Source organism: Alligator mississippiensis, chromosome 5, assembly GCF_030867095.1.
Source record: "Alligator mississippiensis isolate rAllMis1 chromosome 5, rAllMis1, whole genome shotgun sequence".
Lineage (NCBI taxonomy): Eukaryota > Metazoa > Chordata > Crocodylia > Alligatoridae > Alligator > Alligator mississippiensis.
The window spans coordinates 4,630,796-4,640,962 of NC_081828.1; positions in this window are offsets into that span (position 1 = coordinate 4,630,796).

Genomic DNA, 10,167 nt, shown 5'->3' on the forward strand with positions numbered 1-10,167 from the left:
CCTGATTTTTTAACACTGATTTAGCAATATTGTACATCATCACGTGTCCATTGAAATCCACAGCAAAGCTCCCATCTATTGGATGCTGTAGCAACGATCTCATTGTGCCCTTGCAAAGGTGGATCCATGAAGCCCTCAGGGCATCCCAAGAAGATACAGGTATTGAGAGTATTGGATTGTATTTCCCATCTACCCAGGGAAAAACAGACACAGGGAAGTCAGCTATAGGACTTGGGTGTGCAGCTAGTGCTGTGGTGGAGGAGATGGGACAAAGCCCAGCAGGCTGTTTCTGGTCCTTTGCTCTGTCACTAATAGTTTGCCCTTATGCTGCACCTTATGTTTTTAAAACACTTCCAGGACATTCAGAGTCACTGAATGAATGCATGCTCTTGTAACGCCCCTGTGGGGTTAAGTATTCTTTGTATACTGCTGCATAACTTCATCATAAAGGTGGGTAAACTGAGGCATGGAGAGACTCAATAAACTGTTCTGACTTCAAGTTGCAGCCCTTTCAGAACAAGTAGATCTACCTAGAGCACGCTGGCCTCTTTGAAGATGTGTGGTCTCCTGGGATCTAATTGGCACATACAATTCCTTATTTTTCTCCACTCAAAGAGATTCAGGACACACTTGCTTCCTCCTCATAAGGGTTCAAGTTCAAACCTCAAGGCCATCAGGGCAAATCTAGAATAGTTGCCTTAAAGGTCATGGTTTAGTTTGGTTTCAGGCACTAAACGCTTCTCTCCCTGTATGTAGCTCCAGTATTGCCAAGCCTATAAGCCAAGAGAAGACGTCTCCAAGCATTTATTGCTTTTGATTTGAGACTCTTTTCCTTCCTGTGGTATCTTCAGTCAATGCAAGGCTCCCTCTCAGTGGTTAATAGCAAGCTCCTTTTCCTTCCCACCCATTGTGCTGCTTTGCCATTCGTGGACCTTCCTACACATGACCACTTCTGATTGGTTGGGTGTTTCCAACAGGCTTGCTCTTCAACTTGGCCACTGCCTTCACGGGACATCCAAGGTGTCCATTCATGGCCTATGCACTATTCCACTGTCTTCTCTCTTGCACATGAGGCTCCATCATCCAATCAAGGAACACGAACACCACCATATGATACTGGTGGCTAATTATCCATCTGGAATAGCCTTGACTTAAGACAAACTGAGCAGCCGGAGAGCAACAACTCATGGGGTGCAAATGTTTTGCCCAAGTTGTTTGGTGCATGGTGACAAAATGGCCAATGAATGAAGTCCGGCCCACTGTGATGGATACAAGGTTAGGCCTGAGTTACAAATGCTACATGCAGAAAACCACTGGATGAAGTGCTATGGCCCGTGATGTATAGAAGTTCAGACTAGATGGTCCCTTAAATCTATGGGTATGGGTCTGAATTTCTTCAGTAGACATCTTGATTCATCTCAAATTCTTACCAAAGGTACACAATCCAGGTCAAGGATCACTTTCTTTAATATTGACACTGAACAATGAGGTTAAGATCCCACCACTCTATGTTACCCAGGTCACTACCTCCAATCTGCTTCCTCTAAGCCCCTTGGGTCTATGCCAAAAGCTGGCTCAGTTCAAGAGGGAAAAGCACCACCTACTAGTAATCCATCACCCATATTACAAACTGCATGCCCGGGGTCTCTTTTCCCAGTCGCCTATCCCGAATACTGGCCAAACCATAGCCTTTCTGGAACCGAGAGCAAAGCCAGCTGCACTGTGATGGTTTACAGGGTGTGTTCACAAAGTGCCCAGATTGAGAGACCTCAGGAGAAGGCAAAAGACATCCCCGCTAAACAAGGGGAGGAATTAGTGATATATCAGTTAGAGACACTAGCTGAAGATCCTTTTGAATCAGAGAGGGAAGTTAAATACAAATCTCTACTTAAGGGATAGGTTTTTTGACTCCAGCTAGTGGTTAGTAGCAAGGGTTTCTTGCTGTCCAAACCAGTTATACAAGTGCCAGCTTTTGCTCACAGATTGCCTAGGACAGTGGTTTTCAATCTGTGGTCCACAGACCCCTGGGGGTCCACAGACTATGTCTAAGGAGTCCACAAAAGATGACAATGATCAATCAAATGTACATGAATACCCACACTTACAATTCAAAAGAGGTCCAGCACCTACATTCAAAAAAAATTTTTTTTTTGGGGGGGGGGGGGGGGGGGGGGGGGCTCCACTAATGAAAAAACCGTTGAAAACCACCGGCTTAAGCAGTCCAGCTGGAGGAAGTATCGCCCAAAGAAAATGAAGCTTATGGGCCCAATTCTCAGCTGAAGATCTGGCTGTTTTTGAAAAGACTCATATTTGCAATGGCGAAACTCAACACCAGACTCACCTGTAACCATGCAAGTTACTCAGTGAAAACCTCTTTCCACTCATTTATCTGGGGAGGTTTTCCTCTTGCCTGGATATCAGTTTCCCTCATTTGTTGCATGTGATGAAGTGGGAATCAACCCATGAAAGGTTGTGCTATCTATATATCGAGAGACAGAGGCAGGAACCTTGCCTACCTATGTCCTTAGACCAACATGGCTACAACTAAAAACCCAGCATATATTTCTATATTTTATAGATAATATATGGTATGTGCGCGCACACACACACGCGCGCACACACATTTTGGTTATTCTATAAGGTGCAAATCAATCCTCATTTCACAACCTAGCTGGTTCTTTTAAAAAGTTTAGGATCGTGAGCTGCTTTTATTTACAAATTAAATAAAGTAAGATTGGAACAGAGAATCATTCCCCCAAGTACTTCCTTAAATGGGAAGGGCAGGACAAGGTGGCACCTTAGAGACTAACTGGGAAAAGATATGCAATGAAAGTGTTGTCATCAGTGTACCAGAGCAGGGAACTGGGTGGATTCTAGTCCTAAGCGCACTATATAAATGCATACTTCCCTGCATCTCTAAATTGTCTGTAAAATGGCCAGTACTGATCTACTTCACAGCAGCGTGATGAAGCTAGCAGTTGTAAAAGTGCTAGGAGATTGTGAGATGCCAAGGGCTGCATTTCAGTCCTCTCAAATCTGTGTGACAGACTCGTAGAGCTCACGTTGCCCATGCTTCCTTTCACCATGCCAACCCAGAGTTTTCAGCCAAAAGGATCGTGCAGGAAAAAAAAAAGAGGAGAAATGCAAAGCTGATCAGAAAGCTTTTTTTTTTTTTGGCAGAAAAAACCTCCATTTCTGACCAAATTGGGAAATCGTCCTGGCCAGCTCTGGTAACACAAATACATAATCACATTAGTGCTGATGAGGCCTGACTTGAATATGGTTTCAAACACCAATTCAGGGCCTTTTCCTGCAGCCCTCAAAAGAGAGAAAAAGCTTTCCTGGATTTGAAGGTCATCTGCCTGTATCCAGACCAGTCAGTCATTCTGGGGGTACACCAACACATTAATAAGAATTGAACATATGGCACGGTCAAAGGCTCAATACAGGGATAAGGGTGAATTTTAGTGGCCGGTGTTACACACATACTCAGGATAGACAGTAGCATAGCTGTATAGTGAGCCCTCTCCCTCCCACCCCGTGGCTAAGTGGGGCATGAGCCCCTCCCCCCCCCCCCCCGGCCAAGCGGGGCATGAGCCCCCCCTACCCCGTGGCCTCTCACCCTCCCATCAGTCCCCTACAACTTCCCCGTAGTGGGTCCAATAGCTTGGAGGGGCCAAGCAGCAGCAGCATGAGGTTCACGAGCAGCAGCATGGTGGGGAGGAATATCACATCCAGTTTTTGCTGCAGAAAAAAACCTGGTGTTTAAATAGCCATATCAGATGCAAAAAAAAGGAGGCGACATCACCCCACTGCCGCTTTTGCAGCAAACACCGCTGTTTCCCAGCATGCTTAGCTGGCCAGTGATGCCTTAGGGGCTAGATGTTTTAAATGGTACCCAATCTGTGGATGCCATCATACTACAGGGGCATGAAACAACCCTTCTCTCTCAAGCCCACATTAAAAGGGCCCATGAAAGCAAAGAAACCCAGCGTGAGAAACAGTCAGCTCGGCCAGATCGAGATCTCCTCTCAAGGTTTCATCTCAGATGGCTCTCTTTAAGGCCATGACATTTCTGTACTTTTCTCCCGCCTCTCTTTTGACAATCACCATGGCTACAAGCGCAGCAAATCAAACAGCATTTTATTAGGGGGGAGGGGGGGCACCATCAATCCAGTTAATGCCACCAACTGGCTCTGCTGGCATTAATGGGAGGTGGCAGCGAGACAGTTAGGGAAACCAGTTTGTGTGTTTAGTACCAAATATCCACCCCCCCTCCTCTTTTTTTTTCCCCCTGAATCACAAACAATGGAGCTAAAAGGTTAGGTATCAGCCTGATAATCGTGAATGACGTGTCATTATTACATGCCACACGTTTATTATCTCCCACTACAGCAGTGTCACAGGCGGCTGGAGGAGGGCAGATAACCGGGTTCCTTCATGCAGATGGTTTATTATCAGGATGCTCCAGGAGGAGGTTTAAGACAGTTAGTGATGCTGTTTGCCAGTTAAAGATTAGAGACCCCAGAGAATAATTAACAATCCCAAAACCCAGTTTTCTGCAGGATTCTTATGCTTTCTCTCCCCTCCTCCATCCTCTTTAATCTATTCATTCTAGCAGGTGTAATAAAGTGATAAGGAGAGGCTCCGGGGATGTTTGTTTGACTGCTGTGGGTATACAAACCAACAATGAATGGTGGTTTACTGCTGGCTTTTGCTTGCTTGAACTGAAACCAAAAACTTTTCCAGCCACCTCTGTCATTCAGCCCTAGCCCAAATCCCACCTGGACACAGAGGGCTCTCGTGGAACCAGCCACGTTTTCCTCTTCTCCCATCAGATCGATCCAGCTCCTTGCCAGAATTGCAAGCAGATGTGAGAACCCAGGGACAGCTTTCTTCCATTTCTATTCTCTCCCCCACTTCTTCAGTTTGGATTTTTGGTTTCTCTGGGTGACTTCTGGTCCATTGTTATTGCAAAAATTAAAAAAAAAAAAAATGCTTGCTACGTGCATCCCAACAGCCTCCCAGGATGCAAACCTTATTTCCATAGAGCAGTCAGAGCCCTGATGAGCTCTCGCGCAATGCAAGCAGCATAAGACAGGATGCTTCCTCTTAAAGTTGTAGTTGAAATCAAAGGTACCAGTCAGACTATTGCTCCATCTCCCAAATAATGAGACTTATGAACAGGCATTTCTCACATTGATCTCTCCTAGGTTTTTGTTGCAATGGCCATTTAAATACAATGAGATTTATATTGCCTCTTGATTACATGGTCTTCAGGGTTGGACTCGATGATCTTCCGAAGCCCCTTCCAGCCCTAACATCTATGAAATCTATGAAAATCCATGAGCCCTGGGCCCTGATTGGCACCAGTGGAAAATGCATTGAACACAAAGATCACCTTCAAAACAAGGAAAGGTCTTCTCTTTTTCTCTATTAATCCATCACTACCAGCTGAAGGATTCAACCCCTGATTTTGTGCAACACTTAAGCTCAACTGTTTTTTTTTCTATGTGCGTACAGCACCGGACACAGCAGTCCGCGGCTGGCAATCCCAGCTTCTACAGCCGTACAAGTGGTGCTGCCATGATAAAACAAAAGGAAGCCTTTACACCAGTTTAAAACCAGTAGCACCTGTTGGATTTACTGGGATTAGTAATTTACACTGCCATTATCACTAGGCCGGCTGTTCATTGGAATTAGCGGGAGCTTTGCCTCGCACTGCAGTAGGAGCTAGCCCTCCAAAATCCTCCAAGAAAAGAAGCAGGCATCTTCATTGCCCCAGGCTGGTCAGAAGTAGAGAGACAAGGCTCAGATGTCACCTCCCCCCCTTAAGTTTTTCTGCAGTTGCCAGACAGAGGATGTCCACTCAAAAGGGTATCAGGAAAACAACTGGTTTCAGAATGCCACGGAGCTCTCCCCCGTTATCTTTTATGCATGCATGAAATGTATGTTAAGACACATGCCTGATAACGAAACGCCCTGTTCTCCCTCAGTCAGTCAGTCTCTTGCAGATGTGCCTGGCAATTTTGTGATAGTCCTTCTGCCAGCAAGATGAGCAGACGCAGTAACTCAAACCGGTCTACAGTGGGAATTCCCATTTCCCTTGCATTTATATGCAGTTCCCGAGGTGCTCTGTTGCTTGCTTTGGGGTTGCGTGGGGGTCACAGCTGCGGTTGTGCAGGTAATTCTAGCAAGACTGCCTAAGCAGCCACTCATAGAAAGACATTTAAACTAATTACCCAGCTTCAGGAAGGACTGGCATCTCACACTGAGCTGGTTACACAATTAGTGGTAGCACCACTAACTAGTTTAAAGCTCATTTGAGTACATCTGCATTATGCTGCAGTCCTAGCAGTCATTGCAATGGAGCCATCCCCTTAATTATTCCAGCTAGAGTCACCAGTTGTTTTAGGTAGATGTCCCAGAGGTAGATGCCAACACGCAGGTGTGAATGTGCCCACTGCAGTTCCTAGGGCTTGTGCTCAAGCTGCTGTACACCGAGATGAAAAGTCAAGGGTAGGAACTTGCAGAGGGATGTGAAACGAGGGGTGGGATTAGGCATGACCTTGTTAGAGGATGATGCATGACGGCCACGTGCGACAGGCCCTGTACTTCAGACTAGAGGAGCTTCAGAGCCGCTGTAGTTTACATCAACCCATTACACCAAGCTCCAAATGAGCTGCCCAGCCAGACACCAGGTGCACATAGATTTTTTGCTAGCCACCCTATGTTTCACTTTTAAAATCACCTGCGCTGCACACAGGCAGAACCCCCCCCCCCTCTACTCACTAGGGATAATAATTTACCACCCTTTAAAAGCAACACCGCAGAGGCAAAACTCATGCAAAATGCGGGTTTTGGGTTCCTCAACCACGGTCTGCACTTCAATGAGAGAGGAGTTGGGAAGGGATGGCCTCCGCCTCACTTGGAAAGGGAAGCTCATCTTGGCCAGAATAGCTGACCTTCTTGACAGGGCTTTAAACCGAGACCGCTGGGAGACGAGCGGTCTACTATCACTTGTAGCCCAGGTCATGTCAGCCGCACTACCAACACCTTGGGCAGCCCAAGGGAACCCGCCCTGGCAACAGCCCAAGGAAAGGTCCCCCTTCACCCCTCAGGGAAGCATCGGGCTTCTCATGGCAGACTTAACTGCCTGTACACAAACGCCAGGAGCTTGGGAAATAAGCAGGAGGAACTGGCCTTTCTCCTATGCAATAATCACTGCAACCTTGTAGTGATTACGGAGACCTGGTGGGGCTCCACCTACGATTGGCCGGTGGCAGTAGAGGGTTACACCATGTATAGAAAAGACCGTGTGGGGAAGAGGGGTGGGGTGTTGCTCCCTACATCGAGGATCAGCTCACCTCTCTGAAGATCGAGTTTCCAAACCAGGAAGAGCATCTCGACACCCTCTGGGTCAAGATATGAGGAGGACATGAGGAGAGTGACATACTGGTAGGAGTCTACTATAGGCCTCTCCACTAAGAGGAAGAACTAGATCGGGAATTCAACAGGGAACTGGTTGAAGCCGCAAGCTCCCGATGCATGATCGTCATGGGGGACTTCAACTTCCCTGACACCTCTTGGGATAACCAGACAGCCAAATCTGACAGGTTGTATAGCTTTCTCATATGCATTGATGACCTCTACCTAACCCAGGAGGTCTATGAGTCAACTAGGGGAAAGGCATTGCTCGATCTGGTCCTGGCCAAAGGGGAGGACTTGGTGAGTGACGTGCGGATCGAGGGGAAGCTTGGTGTCAGCGACCATGAATTGGGCACCTTAGTTCACCAAAGAGCAGGCAAACCCCTCAGTAAAACAGAAGTCCTTAACTTTGGGAAGGCTGACTTCTGCAAACAGAGAGCTGGTCAGTCAGGCAGGCAATTAGAGGCTGTACCCTCCCCCCAGAAAAGAGAGTACATGAGGAATGGTCATTGCTCAAAAACAATCCTTGAAGCACAGGGGAAAGCTATACCGTCTTGCAAGAAATGCAGTCAACGGGCAGGGAAGCCCCTATGGCTGAATAAGGAACTGTTGGACCTCATTATGATCAGAAGAGTAGCCTACACCAGCTGGAAAACAGGAGGCACCAAAGAGGATTAACTCTGCTCTCACCTGCACCTGTAGAGAGCGGTCAAGAAAAGCCAAGGCACAAACCGAACTCAGGCTAGCCACGGGAATCAAGAACAACAAAAAAAGTCCTTCTTTAGATATGTGAGTAGTAAAAAGAACAAGGACAGTGTTGGGCCCTTGTGAGATCCAATGGGGCAACTGACATCAAATGCCCAGGAAAGGGCCAGTCTCCTAAATGACTTTTTTGCATCGGTTTCTCACCCTCCCAGGAGGATCACACTATCAGGAATGGCACAAGCCATTCTGGGAGCGGGCGACGGGCCCAAAAATCGACGTGGATCAGGTGAGGGAACACCTCGAGAAACTAGACATTCACAAGTCCACAGGCCCAGACAAGATGACCCAAGAATCTTGAAGGAGCTGGCAGACATCACTGCACCCCCCTTGGCAGAGATATTTGAAAATTCATAGCACTCAGGCAAGGTCCTGGATGACTGGAAAAAAGCCAACATGATCCCTATCTACAAGAAAGGGAGGCGGGATGACCCAGGGAACTATAGACCAATCAGTCTGATGTCCATCCCTGGAAAAATCCTGGAGAAAATTGTCAAGGGATCCATCAACGTCAGACTAATTGAAGGCAAGCTTCCGAATGCCAGCCAACATGGCTTTCTGACTGGCAGGTCTTGCCTGACCAACCCCATCTCCTTCTATGACCAGGTAACATGTGCCCTGGACAAGGGAGATGATGTGGACCTCATTTGTCTGGATTTCAAGAAGGCTTTTGACCTAGTTCCCCCTGATGTCCTCATGATTAAGCTGGGGAACTGTGGCCTTGATCATTATACAGTCCAATGGCTAGGGAACTGGCTACAGGGTTGGACCCAAAGAGTACTAGTTGATGGGAACAAATCAACGTGGCGCAGGATGACCAGTGGAGTCCCTCATCAGGGCTCAGTACTTGGGCCAGTACTCTTTAACATCTTCATCAATGTTCTGGATTCAGGAGTCAAACATGACCTGGCCAAGTTCGCAAATGATAACAAATTATGGGAGACGGCTGACACGCTGCAGGACAGGCTGGGAATACAGGCCAACCAGGACATGCTCTCAAGGTGGGCCAACCAAAACCCAATGGCCTTCAATGAAGAGAAGTATAAGGTGCTGTACCTCAGTAGGAAAACCCCCCAATATGCTCACAGGCTCGGCCGTGCTATGCTCACTACCACGACCGAAAGGAACTTGGGGGTCTTGATTGACCACAAAACGAACATGAGCCACCAATGCCCAGGGGGACAAGGCTAACCGGAGCTGGTCTAAGGCCTCCACCCAGACCGAGCCCATGGGGGAGCTGATGTCCCCCTACCTCCTGGGGTGTGGGGGATCCCCGGCAGGGCCGGGGGGGGCAGAGATTGGGGGCCCCCACACCTGTCCGGCAGGTGCCCATTTTAGGGCTCTGGAGGCGCAGGTGAGGGAGCTCCGGGAGGAGGTTAGCAGGCTCAGGGGGATCAGGGAGGCGGAGGATGAGATTGACAGCTATTTCCTCTCCCTGCAGGCCCAGGCACCCAAGGAAGAAGCAGCCCGGGGAAAGCCCTCCGCAGCAGAGTGGCAGACGGTCACAGCCAGGACCGGAGCAGCTCGCAGCGAACCGGTACCAGCTTCTCCAGTCCGACTGGAGAACAGGTACGAGGCCCTGGCAACCCTGCAGGATATGGAAGGGGAGGAGGAAACCCTTGGGCAGGAAGAAACACTACATTCTTCACACTCCGAACAGGTCAAGAGATCCAAGAGGACCCAGAGGAGGAGGTGACGAGTGCTCGTCATAGGCGACTCCATCCTGAGAGGTACGGAAGGGCCCATCTGTCGCCAGGACCCCTCAGCATGAGAGGTATACTGCCTCCCTGGAGCAAAGATTTGGGATGTGACGGAGGTAATCCAGGCCAGGATCAAGCCCACCGATTACTACCCCATGGTCCTAGTCCATGCGGGTACTAATGATGCGGCCAGGAGAACACCCGACCACCTGATGGCGGACTACAGTGCTCTGGGCGGCTGAGGGAGTTCGGTGCACAGGTGGTTTTCTCTTCCATC